At 42.6% G+C, this 17046-nt stretch overlaps 1 long non-coding RNA gene across 1 annotated transcript; it reads left to right on the forward strand.

Moving 5' to 3' along the window:
- The first annotated feature begins 3518 nt into the window (after window positions 1-3518).
- LOC146556050 (uncharacterized) lies at window positions 3519-12832 on the forward strand. The gene is made up of 3 exons (XR_014888969.1): window positions 3519-3616; window positions 10690-10716; window positions 12221-12832. It is a non-coding gene; the product is annotated as an uncharacterized LOC146556050 (long non-coding RNA).
- Window positions 12833-17046: the final 4214 nt, after the last annotated feature.

Genomic DNA, 17046 nt, shown 5'->3' on the forward strand with positions numbered 1-17046 from the left:
TCCTCATCACCCTGTTTTTCAAAACGGCTGCTCTCTTTCCCAGTGGCGCAGTTGGTAATGACACGGGTCTGCAAGCCAAAGATCGTGGGTTCGATTCCACCTTGGTCAACATGTTTTTTTCCCTACAAATTAATACACTGTCACAGACCAGTAATTCATATTCATCATTTATTACAATTCTGCAAACTTTTATGATTTTACCAGCTTTTCTAATATGGACCTCACATTCTTGTTAACACTCCATGGCACAAATACTCTTCCCTTTAGGCTATTTCTCCCATTTTAAAGTATTACTCCTCCATAATTGTAATTCTGTTAAATCAAAGTACTTTTACTACATCTTAGTACTTCTGCTCAATCATAGTATTTCTGCTAAATCATAGTATTTCTGCTACTTTTTGGTACTTGTGCTAAATACAGTATTTCTGCTAAATCATACTATTTCTACTATATTATATTTTTCTTTCTAAATATAGCATTTCTGCTATATAATTATATTTCTGCTATGTTATAATATTTGTGCTAAACCAGAGTATTTGTGCTGAAACATAGTATTTCTGCCAAATGATAGTATTTTTGTCAAATTATAGTATTTGTGCTAAAACATAGTATTAATTTAAAATTACAATATTCATAGTTCATCACAGTGTCTCTGGTGAATCACAGTATTTCTATGTTGTATTATTTTTCTAAATCATAGTGTTTCTGTAATGTTTAAGTATTTTTGGCTAAATATATTCTTTCTGTTATCTTATAGTATTTCTCCTAAATTCTTGTATTTTTGAGAAGTTATGTTTCTGGTAAGTTACAATATTTCTGCTAAGTTCTGCTATGCTATTGTATTTCTGCCAAGTATTATGTTTCCTCTAAGATATTGCAGTTCTGCTAAATTATTACATTTTAGCAATGTTCCTTTGCTTCTGCAAAGTTTTTACAATTTCTGCAACTTTTCAGCTTTTTCAGCTAGTTTTAGCAGACAGCTTCTGCTTTAAAGCAATTCAGAATTCATGATTACAACCAATATGTATTAGAATAAAAGAAACAAATGTGCAATGAACATGTCAGGAGTCGCTGTTAAAAAGTCTCATGGCAGTGGGGTTAAGGGACCTCCTGAACCTCTTGAGTCCTGCAGTGGAGTGAGTGGAGCCTCTGCAGCTCCTACTGTGAGGATGCTTAGGCGATCACCAACACCAGCTCCTTGGTGTTGGTGTTCAGAAGAAGACTGTTCTTATTACTGCAGTCAGTTAAATAAATCTATCATAATAAAGTACATTTTAACATAATGACCTTATATTTATTTATGTCTTTTAACCATTATTTCAAATTCAAAGAATCCTGTTTGAAACATTTATTAAACTTATAGAATTAAATTTCTGCTAGTTGCTTTTTGTTGCAAAAAAATCAATTTAAATAATATTTAAATTTACATATATTTTTCATGTTTTCCGTGCCAACTTTGTGTAATTGCGGAGTTTCCCACTACCCGTGAATGCCTCTTTTTTAACGTCTCTGCCTGACTCCTGAATCTCCGCCCACTCTCAGCTCTATCCGTGCCGGTAAGTTCTCCTTCTCTGTCTCTCTGAAATTAAATGAAATGTCTATAAGCTGTATGAGGGATTTACCCAGTTGTTGTTAGTGACTTATGAAGCCAGTCGAAGTATAAGTCATGTTAAAGTAACACAATGGCTGCTTTTTAGTGAAACGTTGTAATTTTACTATTTAAAAGGAGTGTTTGGTATGCTAGCCCTAACGCCTAGCCTAGCTGCTATAGGCCCAGTGTGAAATTAATATGGTTCATTTGATTGTTTATTACAGTTATTGTGTTGTATTTGGTTCATTCGGTGTGTTAATGTTTCTGAGTCTGTTAGGGAAGCTGAAGTTTGTTCTCTTCACAAATCAGTCAGTTAAAAACGGCCTCATTCTTTCGGTTGTGCGGTAATGAGCCGATTAGCTGCTGAAGCAGCAGGGTCGGCAACTTCAAAGTAGCCATTTTACCGCCATTAGCTGTGTCCCAAAACGTTGGCTGCATCTTTCAGAGGACCCGGCCTTCGCGGTCTACGTGGGCCGGGTCCTTCAAAGACCGAGAAGGCTGTGAAACTGGACGGTCTAGCCTTAAGATTTGCATCACTGCTGTCTCGCTGGAGTTTAATAAACTCGGCCGTCTGCTCCTTGCTATTTAAGATATAACAGGACACTGGCGTAAATTCTCGACCGTTTAACGTTTATTGAGCTGTGTGAAAATCCCGGAGGAACCCACCGGATTGATTAATAAAGCTTTATTTAATCTAATAATCTAATAACTTTGATCTCAGCCAAACCGATTTACTCCAGAACAAATAAAACACAGAAAAAGGCAAACAATTACATTTTTAAGTTATCCGAGTGACTTGTATATCATGTTTAACCTGAGTAGCGAAAGAGCAGGGGTCTGAACCCTCCTCCCCGCTTGCTATCGAGCCGGTGGGTGACAGACGTCTCTGAAAACGTCGGCACACTTTTGCAAATATGCGATGTCTTGATAAACCAATCAGATATTTGTAATTTACACCGCTACGTTCTCGCCTAAAAATGTTAAAACTTTATTCGGGGAAATGAAGGACGCATTTGGGACAGCCTTCGTCGACTGGCTGTGACGTAATCGGCCTTCAAATGCGGCCTCCGGAGGATGCAGCCGACTTGACTGTATGTCTAAAATGTGATAAATAAAGTTTAAAAAAAAAAAAAAAAAAGAGGATGCAGCCGACATTTTGGGACACACTCTGACTGAAAGCAAAAAGAGTCACGTGCCTGTACCGTGTGTTTTTGTGCTATGGGTTAATTAACAGAAGGGAGAGAGAGAGTGAGGATGAAACACATAATATAAGAATAATAACATCACTTAACAAGAACTTTTTTTTTAATTAGTTAATTTTAGTTTTTTAGTTAAATTTTAAGAACTGTTTAACGAGCACTTGTTTGTGCAGGTTGTTTTTTTTAAATAAAACCTACACCTGCAGTTCTGTTTAACTTCTCACTTTGTGAAAAATTAACGAAATATAAAAAAGTCCACCTTCAAATAAATAAAATGCAGCAGTGCACCATTAATATTATAAATATGATATGTAGATATTTAAAACAACAGCATATTAAATGATACTGTGTGCAGGTGATAATATTTTTAGGAAGCAGAATTTGAATGCAGACCAACTCAAATGTTGAAGCCTACAAATATATCATCCAAGCTTTCATTTATGATTGTTCATACTTTGAAATTGTGATGTCAGAATTTGATAAAGTGTGCAGAGCTAGGTGTAGCAAATCATTGCACATTAAATCTATTGTGTTATCTAATAGCACCAAACTAATAGAGCTATCACATAACTAAGAGACGTGTGTGGCTTATTACAAATGGATGAAACCACATTTTACCTTAATGAAGACAGTAATCTTTAATAAGGTGTAGAAAAAGGTGAGTTGTTTGTTGCTGTGGTAAACAAAGAAGTGTACTGAATCTTTTGAACTACACAGAGTGATGCAGTATTGACTGTGATGCTGATTTGAGTTGTCTCATTCTGTATTTTTGTGCTTTGTCTTTTGTTACACAGAGTGAAAGAGATCTTTGGTTTTGCCTTTGCTGGTAAGTAAACAGTGATTGTAACTGAAGCAGTATGAACCTGGCATTGCGTAGCACATGTGGCAACTTACATACAGTAGTTTGACTTTTTGTGATATGTTTCCATTTACTGATTGGCAAAAACACAAAGTCAGGATTTATTACACGTAGCAGCAAAGTCCTCACACGGGACCTCTGACTGTCCCTGAAAATGTCCCTGAAGTTTAATAGCCCATTTATGTATGATTTCAATTTCTTATGGCTTATCAAATCCAAACATACAGCTAAATGTCAGTTGTTCATTTTCTCCTTATGTTTGTGGATTTAAGTAGCAGACAAAACAATGAAAGTGTTTTAGGGGAGTCGGTATAAGTGGTTGCTCAAACACTTAAGAGCTGCACAGTGATTGATTCATATTGTCTCTCAAATTCTGCTGATGTGTTACATTAAAGTCAGAACACTGTAGAAGTATTTTGTACAGTTAAGCAATAATGAAAAACTAAGAGAACCAGAGGTGTGAGTGGACATTGTTAGGTACATTACTGTCATGGTCCGGGTGTGTGCCAGTGTGTCTCCCTCCGAGCCGGCGTCTCCACCCCTGGGAGGGGCCTCAGTGTTTTTGCTGATCTCTTACATCTGTGGGTAATTAGCCGGGGACTCATAAGGCCAGCGTTCTCAATCTCTCTTCGCCAGATTCTCTGCTAAACATCAGTCAGTGCAGGCCACCACCATAAATTCCCTACGTGTTTTTTTGAATCACCTTGCCTCACTGTATGTTTGTTTTTTGTGCGCCTCCTTTTTCAGCTACACCTAACTGTCAACCCCTGGCGAAGAGCTTCTACTTGGATGCTGGACCTTCTAGCAGTCCCTTAGGCTATTACCAAAATTACCTACCTGCCTCTCTGCCTCCACGCCAGGAGTTTTTGGATTTACACACCCGGACTACTCACCCCTCTATGTCATTTCCGACCTCCGTTGGCAAGTACGCAGTACGAAGGAGGATTCTGAGCCAAACAACATATTCATATGCCTCCTTATCTATGTTTGAACATCCGCATTCTGTTACAGTGACCCCGACCTTTTCCTGGACCCTTTGTGACTTGCTTTCCAGTCCAATCCCCGGAATAGCTGTCCTCTCTGACCCGGACCAGATCGTTATTTAGTTTAACGTCTACGCTCACCTTTTGTTTATGAATATTTTGTGTAAACATTAAACATTATTCTTAAAATATACTTACGAGCTGTTCGGCGTCTTGCGTTTGAGTCCTGTCACTCGTCTGAAACGGTCTCGGCCGTAACAGTAGAATCTGGCCAGTAGTTATGGACTCAGCAGACGCGGAACGGTCAGCCATTCAGAGGCAGGGGGCGATATTAGGAAGTCATGAACAATCTATTCAGTTCCTGTTAGCCCAGCAGCAGACTCTTAGAGATGGTCAAAGTAAAATACTGGAGTCCCTCCAGGCTCTACAAGCGGATATTTCTACTGCTGCTGGTTCCGCCTCGGGCCCCGCGGGCCAAGACTCCGGTACACCAGCTCCTCTGCCTCAACCTGTTGCCGTTGCATCTCCACCTACATCAGCTTTCCGTGATGCTACGTCCCCGGAGCCCGAACCATTTTCAGGGGATCCAGGGAGTTGTAGCGGGTTTTTGCTTCAGGTCGACCTTGTTTTCGGTCGTTCTCCACGCACATTTGTTGCGGATTCTAATAAGATATCTTATTTGGTGGGTAAACTGCGTAATCGTGCACTTAAGTGGGCGGAGGCGTATCTATCGAAGAATCCTTTGTTAACCTGTTCTTATGAGGTGTTTTTGGGGGAATTCCAGAAAACGTTTGCGCACCCCATTTCTGAGGGTAGTTCTGCGCAGAGGCTGCTGGATCTTCGCCAGGGCCGTCAGAGGGTTGCTGATTTTTTGATTGATTTTCGTACTGCCGCCGCCGAAACCGGTTGGCCTGACGACGCTCTGCGTGGGGTGTTTTTACGGGCATTGAACGAGGGTATGAAAGACCAGCTTGCCTCCCGTGATGAGCCAAAATCTTTTGAGGAACTGGCGTCCCTCTCCCTTCGCATTGACAACAGGTTGCGTGACAGGGAGAGGGACAGGAACTACAAATCCCAGCGCCGTTTACCGCGCTCGTTTCCGGGTACGTCACCGTCGCCGCCTCCGACTGTGGACTCGCATGAGTTTGTCGCCTCGGCTTACGTCACTAATCCCGAGCCGGAGCCTATGCAGATTGGCCGGTCACGGTTGACACCGGAGGAGAGGGAGCGGCGGCGTCGGGCTCATGCCTGTTTTTACTGTGGCTCGCTGGAACACTTGATTGCTGCATGCCCGAAGGAGGGAAAAGGTGTCGCCCGCCGGTAGAATCGGGGATACGGGTGGGCGGTTCGAATTCTGGTCAGAAACCCCGTTTACAACTCCCTGTCACCTTGGAGATGCTACAGATTACTCATTCATGCACAGCCTTATTAGATTCTGGTTCTGAACAGAATTTAATCAGTCTCGATCTTGCTGAACGATTAGGCGTTCCGCTCGTGCGCCTTGAGCCGCCCATTCCAGTTAGAGCGATTAATAACCAGGTTTTCACTAAAATTTCTTTTCACACTGGTCCAGTGTCACTGTGCACTTCGGGGAATCATAGGGAGAAACTCACCTTTTTTGTCCTCGATTCACCTGATACTCCGCTCACTTTGGGTTATCCCTGGCTGTGCTTACACAATCCGCACTTGGATTGGGAGGGGCAAAGGGTTGTCAGCTGGAGCCCTTTTTGCCACTCCAATTGTCTGACTTCCGCCCATTTTCCCGGCCCGGGGGAGGCTACGGGGACTGACGAATATGTCCCCGATCTCTCAGGGGTGCCGCCTGAGTATCATGATTTGCGGGAAGTATTCAGTAAGATCAAAGCGCAGTCCCTACCGCCCCATCGCCCTTATGACTGTGCGATTGATTTGCTCCCCGGAGCGTCCCTGCCCAAGAGCCGGTTATATAGTATCTCTAGGCCTGAACGTGCTGCGATGGAGGAGTATATTAGGGATTCACTAGCGGCTGGGTTAATCCGTCCGTCTTCATCCCCCGTGGCGGCTGGGTTTTTTTTTGTAGACAAGAAGGATGGGTCTCTTCGGCCGTGTATTGATTTCAGGGGCTTGAATGACGTCACTATTAAAAATAAGTATCCCTTGCCACTCATTAGCTCCGCTGTTGAATCGCTACAGGGTGCCACGGTGTTCACTAAGTTAGATCTTCGCAATGCTTATCATTTGGTGCGAATCCGTCAGGGAGACGAGTGGAAGACCGCGTTTAACACCCCCCTGGGTCATTTCGAGTATCTCGTTATGCCTTTCGGTTTAACGAACGCTCCAGCGGTGTTTCAGGCCCTAATAAATGATGTCCTACGGGATTTCCTCGACCGTTTTGTGTTCGTCTATTTAGATGACATTCTTATTTTTTCTAAAACTTTGGCTGAGCATCATTCACATGTCCGAGCTGTCCTTCAACGCCTCTTGGAAAACAGACTGTATGCCAAGGTTGAGAAATGTGAGTTTCATTTGACATCGGTCTCTTTCCTGGGTTACATTTTGGCAGGGGGGCAGGTGAAGACGGATCCGGCTAAGGTGAAGGCGGTCACAGACTGGCCTGTGCCTTCTACTCGCAAGCAACTCCAGGGGTTTTTGGGATTTGCAAATTTCTATCGTCGGTTCATAAGGAACTACAGTCTGGTGGCGGCTCCGCTTACACGCCTTACCTCTACGAAGCTTCCGTTCGGCTGGTCCGCCGAAGCAGACAGCGCGTTCACGAAGCTGAAACATCTGTTTTCTACTGCGCCCATCCTCGCTCAACCCGATCCGTCTAAGGCTTTTATTGTGGAGGTGGATGCTTCTGATGTGGGGGTGGGGGCTGTGCTTTCACAACGTGCCGGCCCCTCCTCTAAGCTACGGCCGTGCGCCTTTTTCTCTCGGCGGCTTTCACCAGCGGAACGGAACTATGATGTGGGGGACCGGGAACTGCTTGCCGTTAAGTTGGCGTTGGAGGAGTGGCGTCATCATCTGGAAGGCGCGGCGCTACCGTTCCTGGTGTGGACGGATCATAAGAACTTGACGTACCTACGCGGTGCGAAGAGGTTGAATGCACGTCAAGCTCGTTGGTCGCTGTTTTTCGCACGTTTTAACTTTTCCATTTCCTATCGCCCGGGTTCCAGAAACACCAAACCGGATGCCCTCTCTCGGCAGTTTGACTCTGACACGGGTCCGGCGGAGTTTTCCACCATTCTTCCGGCCGGCTGTACGGTGGGAGCTATTACCTGGGAGGTGGAGGACGCCATCAACCGGGGCCTCCGGACGGAACCGGATCCGGGCACGGGACCGACTAACCGGCGTTTTGTTCCCGCGGCTGCTCGCTCCAAGGTACTGGAATGGGTGCACGCTTCGAGGTTTGCGTGTCACCCGGGCAGGGGCAGGACGACTTCTATGGTTAAGAGACATTTTTGGTGGGCCACTCTGGACAAAGATGTTCGGGAATATGTGGCTGCGTGCCCTGTGTGTGCCAGGTGTAAGTCGCGTACTCACCGTCCTGCTGGGCTGTTGCAGCCGTTATCTACGCCTCATCGCCCTTGGTCCCACATCGCCCTGGATTTTGTTACGGGACTCCCGGTTTCGGCTGGGAAGACCACTATTCTCTCGGTCGTGGATCGGTTTTCTAAGGCTGCTCATTTCGTCGCTTTGGAGAAGTTGCCCACTGCGGCTGAGACGTCTACGTTGTTGTTGGACCATGTTTTTCGGCTTCATGGCATTCCTGTGGAAATAGTTTCGGACAGGGGTCCGCAGTTCTCGTCCCAAGTTTGGGGTTCTTTTTGCGCTGCTTTGGGGGCCAGGCCTTGTCTGAGCTCTGGTTACCATCCTCAGACGAACGGCCAGACGGAACGTTTAAATCAGGAGCTTGAGGCTGCGCTCCGCTGTGTGACCTGTCATAACCCTGCGACTTGGGCCTCGTATCTGCCGTGGGTGGAATATGCCCACAACTCCTTGGTTTCGTCTGCTACTGGGTTGTCACCGTTCGAGGCCTCTTTGGGTTATCAGCCGCCCCTGTTTCCGGAGGAGGAGGCTGATCTTGCTGTCCCCTCGGTCCAGCATCATCTACAGCGCTGCCGTCGGGTCTGGTCTCGTACGCGGGAGGCGCTGTTGCGAGCTGTGGCTCGCCAACGTAGCTGTGCCGACCGTCGCCGGTCTCCTGCGCCTGTTTACTCACCTGGACAGAAGGTGTGGCTCGCCGCGAAAGACATCCCTCTCAGGGCATCCTCCCGCAAGTTGTCTCCTCGTTACATCGGCCCCTATTCTGTGGACAGGGTCCTCAGCCCTACGGCTGTCAAGCTCCGTTTGCCTGCTGCCTTGAGGGTTCACCCGGTCTTTCACGTTTCTCAGGTGAAGCCGGTGGTGTCTAGTCGTCTGTGCCCGCCTCCGGTGCCCCCGCCTCCCGCCCGGCTCATTGACGGGCACCCTGCGTTTTCTGTCCGGCGCATTCTGGATGTGCGGCGGCGGGGTAGGGGGCTGCAGTTTTTGGTGGACTGGGAGGGTTATGGGCCGGAGGAGCGTTCTTGGGTTCCTCGTTCTTTGATGCTTGACTCTGTGATGGTTTCTGATTTTCTTAGGTCACGTCGTGGGGCGGGTGCTGGTCGGCCGCCGGGTGGCGTCCCTTGAGGGGGGTTACTGTCATGGTCCGGGTGTGTGCCAGTGTGTCTCCCTCCGAGCCGGCGTCTCCACCCCTGGGAGGGGCCTCAGTGTTTTTGCTGATCTCTTACATCTGTGGGTAATTAGCCGGGGACTCATAAGGCCAGCGTTCTCAATCTCTCTTCGCCAGATTCTCTGCTAAACATCAGTCAGTGCAGGCCACCACCATAAATTCCCTACGTGTTTTTTTGAATCACCTTGCCTCACTGTATGTTTGTTTTTTGTGCGCCTCCTTTTTCAGCTACACCTAACTGTCAACCCCTGGCGAAGAGCTTCTACTTGGATGCTGGACCTTCTGGCAGTCCCTTAGGCTATTACCAAAATTACCTACCTGCCTCTCTGCCTCCACGCCAGGAGTTTTTGGATTTACACACCCGGACTACTCACCCCTCTATGTCATTTCCGACCTCCGTTGGCAAGTACGCAGTACGAAGGAGGATTCTGAGCCAAACAACATATTCATATGCCTCCTTATCTATGTTTGAACATCTGCATTCTGTTACAGTGACCCCGACCTTTTCCTGGACCCTTTGTGACTTGCTTTCCAGTCCAATCCCCGGAATAGCTGTCCTCTCTGACCCGGACCAGATCGTTATTTAGTTTAACGTCTACGCTCACCTTTTGTTTATGAATATTTTGTGTAAACATTAAACATTATTCTTAAAATATACTTACGAGCTGTTCGGCGTCTTGCGTTTGAGTCCTGTCACTCGTCTGAAACGGTCTCGGCCGTAACAATTACAGCCAGTGTGTCTAATTAGTTTATCACTTATTTGGTGAATATGTGTTTTAAAATTTAATAGAAAAGTTGCCAAAAAGGTGACTGCAAAATACATAAATATTCCTAGCAACAGGTATAATGAAAGGACTTTTTAGTGTAAAAATTTAAGACATTTAATTTTAATTACAAAACATGGTGCACCTCTGCTATTGTAACATGTCAATATTTAAAGGTATATTCATATCAGACATGATGAGGTTTTCTGTTGCTTCTGATTTATATAATTACTTTGTATCTAACATTTTGAAAAGTTTTGGCTTTCACACTTTACTAGTACTGACCTGTTGTAGAAAATGTTGGAGCCACAAAGCTTCTGTTTAGGAAATATTTGGTATATCCTGCACTTGTGCCAACAAATATTGGTGCCTATTCTTTTTACTTCTGTAGTAATGAATGCCTTTATTACACTTGCTATAGCCATGTGAGACGCTGCAGTTCATTTATCTCCTCTTTAGACTACAGTAAGCTCATAAAGCCTTAAATAAATTAAGAATTTTACTAGTTAATTTTTGTCACAGTAAATTGGATTGTGTGGGAAGAGGCTCAACAGTCTGAATCATCAAACAGTGATCTGATGAATTGTTTCCTTTCTCTAGACTGCTGATCTGATCGTCTCAAGTCTGGTAAGTAAAGGTGTCTGAGGTGCAATGGTGAGAAATGTTTCTCATTATAGGAGATTCAGTGTAGTGCTGTGAGTGAGCACAGCTATTGGTGATCATCAAAAGTCATCAAATCCTAGAAAAGTCTGTGGAAACATTTCCAGACCTACAGAGGTCGGTAGGTTATTGTAGCAGCGCATATTTTTTCACATTAGAGCAGCTCATGAACAGCAGTTTAGGTACAATTAAGTCTTCAAGTAGGGCCTTGTGGATTTCCAAAGCTTCTTTCTCTTCATTAAATTAAGTCACTGTCTGAAAACTGCTCTTTGAATTAGTCTTTTAATTAAAGATTTTGTTGATGACTGGAAAAAATCAAAAGCACAGATACAGCACTCATTTCTGTATTTTATGATTAAATGATCTACAAAGAAATTATCGTCATACTACATTTTTAATTAGGCCTTTAAATCGACAATTATAAGTGTGTCCTAGATTTAGTGGAGTGCTTATGGCTGTGCATTAAACATGTGACTGAAATATGTAGAAACTGCTTTGTAGGAACCATCCATCTCCAAATTTCTCATTTTGTCAAAAGTCATTCTGAGTAAAGTATTGTTTACTTTTATGTTAACGGATCTCAAATCCCTGTTTCTGTGTGCCCAGATATTATCATGTACTGTTGTCACAGGTACTTTGGGGATTAAATAACCTGTGATGTGGCATAAATTTTAAGCAGGTGGTCTGAAACTGTCTGCTCTAACCTCAATGTGTGGGTTTTGTTGGACCATATGATATTTACAGTAGGTTATTGTAGCAGCACATCTTGGTTTAGAGACACTGTTTGTTTTTATTGTGTTAATAGAATGTAAAAATTTCTTTAGAACACGTCCACCACCATTTTTGAGCATTTTCAATCAGTTCAGTCCAATAATGTACTGTGGAACTCTTCAATATGTAAAGCCCTGTATGTACTGTATTTTTCGGATTATAAGGTGTATGCAGCTAACCAAATATTCAGACAACTCAAACTATTCAACTCATTCACAATAACTCTCAACATTTTTCACTGGTAACACAGAACAGTACACTCACTTTCTCTTTTCAGTCCTCTTCCACAAATCTATCAAATTCTTCATGGATTGATCGGTTTTGAAATCTGCTTCGTACGCATGTCTGTAAACAGATGCCAGGTCCTCATACACACACCATAATATTATGTTTAAGGACAATACGAATTACTCGGCGAGGCTCCTGACTACTGTAGCTGTAATGCTCCAACAATCCATCAAGCGCTGCAGCTTTGTAGCTTTCCAAAGTCATACCTAAAACATTTTGACAGATGTTTGAGCGCCGTGTAGCACATAAAATTGGGTTGAGGTCAGTAAGCACAGCCAGAATTAATACATAAGGTAAACTGTTGATTTTTGAGAAAACTAAAGGATTTCAAGTGTGACTTATAGTTTGAAAAATACTGGAAAGCCATGTTTATTGGAAATATGCCTAATTCCAGTCCCTTTTTGTCTTACAGGTGACCTGCTGCAGAAAACCCTCTCCCTCTATCTTTGACAAGCCATTAACAAGCAATTTCAGTCTGTCCTATCACTCTCCCTCTCCCTGCTCCATCTTTTTTGACAAGGGATTCTATCTTCTATCATTTCTCCGCCATGTACTCTATCTAATTTTGACAAGCATAAGCCCTAGTTTGACAAGAAACCAAGTTTGACAACAAACCAAGGTTGACAACAAACCAAGTTTTTGGAAATTGAAGTTACCGCAACTTCGACGATCTGTTTTCAGAAATCTGAGAGATCTCTGCTCTCACTGCTCCTTCTTTCCTGTCGTTAAACTCTCTCATATCCACTCATTTTACTGGAAATTACAAGTAAGAAGTTGAATATACAGTACAGTAGAAGTCACTGTAGAAACTATTTACACAGCCCTAAATTTGTCATTTTAATTTTGCATTACACTTTGGAATAAACATTGATTGGCTGTTTGGCTTACAGGTGCAATTACTTTGAGAAATTATATAAAATATACACCTCTTAAAGGTTTATTTGTAATAAGACAATCTGGTTATTTTGTAATATATACATTCAGACTGCTCTATTTAGATAAATATTAAATTAGATTCAAATACATTTTTCAAGTCTGTTTCACTGGCTATAACATTTGACTACAAGTTTAAACTATTATTATTTAAGGACAAACCCTTTTTTTGTCACTCAGTGTAAGTATTCAGTTACAATTGTCATCTAGAGGCTGCCCTGAGAACCCAGACTTCCTGTTTCCTGACTGCTGCAGAACATCCAGCTGAAGAATCCTCATCGCCTGTCATCTGATCACTACACCACCACAGCTCCTTATATTTGCTTTAGATTTTAGATATCTGAAAGATTTACACAAAGTCTACTTTAAAACTAAGAGTTTTATTATAGCCTGTTGATTGATTGTTGAGATTTATTCTGCATATTACTTCACAGAAGTATAGACCTATTCATTAACCAGTCTGGTTAAAAAAAAAAAGTATAATATACAGTTTTTGAAAAAGCTACAATAAAACTTTTTAAAGATCTTTCAATAACTTTTATATTGAGTTTGTATTTAAGTCAGCCTTTTACATCAATTAAACAGTTATAAGAACACTTTACCATTTGTATAGTTTTACATTTATCCATTTAATAGAAACTTGAGGAGTTTTTCAGTGTTTACAGGTTGATTTTTGTATACATTTGTGTATAAATACATATAAGGTCCAGTTTGTACTTGCACAAAATGCCAAGGAAAGGTCAAAGGTCACAGTCCCAGAAGCTTAGATGGCAAAAGCAGAAGGAACAGGTAAATCTTTCTCAGACCGGTGAGCAGGTAAAGGTGTCTGTTACAAGTATTCCCAGTCCAGAAGTGCAGCTCAGCGTTCAGACAGCCGCAGTGTCTTATGCAGATGTGGTAAAGAGAGGTGTTTGCTCATCATCGGTGCCAAATGCTAAAGTACAGCAGGTAATCCAGACTGAACCCCAGCTAACTGTGCAAACGCAGCATGATGGAGAAGCTCCAGGACCGTCTCATGTACAGGTTACAAACAGTGAAAGTCGTCCACGAGTGAGTAGCATCTGTGCATCCCGAAGCCAGGCCAATGCTAAGTATGGAAAGTACCGGAATCAGCAATGCATGGCGAACAGTTTGGTTTTCCTGTCATTCTTACACGAGGATGAATTCATTACCAGAGCAGATCTTAACCGTGTGTTGGACAAAGGCCATGCCGTGTATTCAGATGCCAGAAAGAGGTTTGTGAACAGCGTGTTTCTAGCCTGTGATGAACTTCCCACTGTGATCATCAGCCGCAGACACGAGTATCAAGTCGACATGTCTCAGTTTGCTCTTTATGGCACATTTGACGGTACAGATCATCTTCCGAGCCTTGAACAGGGACTACAGTGTTTGGCTTCAGACATTTGCTATGCTTTGCTAGTCATGGGAGGAACAGCCATTGCAGTTTCCAGGCTGACTTCAGGTGAATACGCATATTTTGATCCTCACCCACGTAAGTCTACAGGAATGCCATTGTCGCTAGATGTAAGTGGTGGAACTGCAGTGATGTTAAAATTCACACGTCTTAACGACATGATTGACAGGATCAAATGCTTGTACCGAAAGTTTAGCATCGCACCAACCTGTACCTATGAGCTACAGCCAATCGAGTTTCACAGTCAAAACGCTCCTTACCAAAGAGATGCTGATCAAACCACCGAATACAGACGAACCGCTGCAAGTGTTCCAGCCGCAGCTTTAAATGAACCTGTCCATGAATTAAATTCCCAAACAACCACTGAGCAGACACGGAAAACTGTTACGGAGACTGTAATCACTGAAGTGACATCATCCAGAGTGGATTCTTCAGATGAGACAGCTGCTACTGAAAACAAGAATCGTGCTTCTGATTATTTACAGAAAGAAACATCTGCATCTTCTGTGAGAGAAACTCAGGTAGTATCAGATGCTGTTCCTCAGAATGATTCAAACACTGCCTCCTGTTCAACTAAGGCAACACAGGAAGTGCCACATAAAATTTTGAAACGTAATAAACAGGAAGCACAAAAAATGAGGAGAAGGTCAGTGGCCCAACAGAAATTACCACAAAGAAAGGAAAATCAGAAAAGGAAGGAAAGGGAGATGTACACTTTTGATGAAAGCTTTAAGGCAAAGAAAAGAAATTCCAGTAGAAAGTCTAATGATCCAAATCACAGACAGAAAAAGAGAGTATACAAAAATAATCTGTATAAAGTAAATGCTACATATAGAGAGAAACAGACAGAACATTTGAGAAAGATCTATAAAGAAAGAGATGATTTTAAGGAAAAACAGAAGGAGCAAATGAAAAGGCTGTATAGAGAAAGTGCTAAAATTAGAGAGAAAAAAAGGGAATGTGTCATAAGGACATACAAAGACAATCCTATATTCCGAGAAAAGCAGAAAGAACGTATAAGAAGAACATATAGAGAGTCTTCTATATTCCGAGAAAAGCAGAAAGAACGTATAAGAAGAACATATAGAAGTTCTGTTGAATTCAGAGAGAAACATAAAGCCTGCATGAGGTCATATGTATATAAACTATATAAAGAAAGTGAAGAATTTAAAAAGAAAAAAATATCTTACATCACCAAACGTTATGGAGAAGAGAGACAATTTCAGCAACAACACAAAGAGAATATGAGAGAACGAATGAGAGTAAAATATTGGAACAGTTTTTCTTTCAGACAGATGCATAATATCAGATGTGCAATGAACATAAAACGAAAATATCGTCAGATGCATCGACCAGCTGAAAGTTTACAGTGTCATCCAGATAACAGTTTAATGAATGAGGCCATATCTCGTTTCAGATCAAACATTAAGTCAGCACCATCTTATGTTTGTACTGTTTGTCTAAAAGCTTCTTTTCCTAATCAGGTGAAAATCTGCAAAAGAGAAAATTACTCAAAACACCAGACTGTAGCTCAGCAGTGTCTAACTGGTAAATTTGTTCATGTGTGTGATGAAGCATGTAATGATCACTGCAGCTTTCCCGTTGAGAGAAAAAAGGAGTATATCTGTCACACGTGTCACAGTTCCCTCAAAAGTGGACGCATGCCAAGGCTTGCTGCTGTCAATGGTTTAGAACTGCAGGATATTCCAGCTGAACTTTGTGATCTCAACATTCTGGAGAGACATCTGATTGCCAAATGCATACCTTTTGCTAAGATTATTCCACTTCCAAAGGGCAGACAGAGACTCATACGTGGTAATGTGGTGTGTGTACCATCTGAAGTCCAACAAACAGTTGACTCTCTACCGAGGCTCAGAAACCATTCACAGATAATCAGGATAAAGCTGAAAAGACGACTGTGCTACAAAGGCCATCAGCTGTTCCAGACTGTCACCTGGTCTAAACTCATTGAAGCCCTGCGTAAACTGAAACAAATTCATCCACAGTACACAGATATTGTTATTAGAGATGATGCATTGCTTTGTGATCCAACGTTACCTGATGATGACAGCAGTGATGAAGCCAGCATGGCAAGTGATGATTATAATGAAGAAGATTTAATGGAAATTGACAACTATGAAAAAGATGCCCTTTTGTGCGAAAACGAGTCTGAAATAGAACAAGATATTAATATGCCATCCTGTGATGAACAACCAGAGGAACAAAATCCAGAGGAACCAGAAAGTGATTTGAACAATGGAGGTTTTGCTCTAGAAAGTTGTCTGCAGCCTGTAGACATTTCAGAAGAGATTCTCTGTTTCAGTGATAACACATATTGTGTAGCTCCTGCAGAAAGAAACAATCCTGTCAGCTTCTTCAGAACTCCTCATTTGGAAGCCATGGCATTTCCTGTGCAGTTTCCTACTGGTCAGAATACACTGGATGAAAAGAGACTTCTTAAACTCACACCAAGTGCTTACTTCAAGTCAAGGCTTTTCAACACTGATGCAAGATTTGCTAAAGACACAAATTACCTGTTTTTCTCACAGTTTGTCACTGAAATACATTTGGCTAATTCCAGCATGACAATACAGCTAAGGAAAGGTAAAACTATGACCAAAGATGGACGCAAAATCACATCAGGAATGTTACAAAGTAAGACAGAAGTAGAGAAGCTGGTAAGAAATAAAGATGCAATCAGATTTATGCAGCCACTCAGAGGAACTCCAGCTTACTGGCAGAAAACTACCAAAGATTTATTCAGTATGATTCGTCAAATAGGAACACCTCAGTTCTTTGTCACTTTCTCTGCTGCTGAGATGAGATGGCCTGAAGTGATTCAAGCAATAAAGAGACAGCAAGGTGAAGAGGTTGATTTTGAAGCCCTGGAC

The sequence above is a fragment of the Mchenga conophoros genome, linkage group LG16 (assembly GCF_057382185.1).
Source record: "Mchenga conophoros isolate Kocher_MC1m ecotype Shallow Benthic linkage group LG16, M_conophoros_male_GT1.1, whole genome shotgun sequence".
Lineage (NCBI taxonomy): Eukaryota > Metazoa > Chordata > Actinopteri > Cichliformes > Cichlidae > Mchenga > Mchenga conophoros.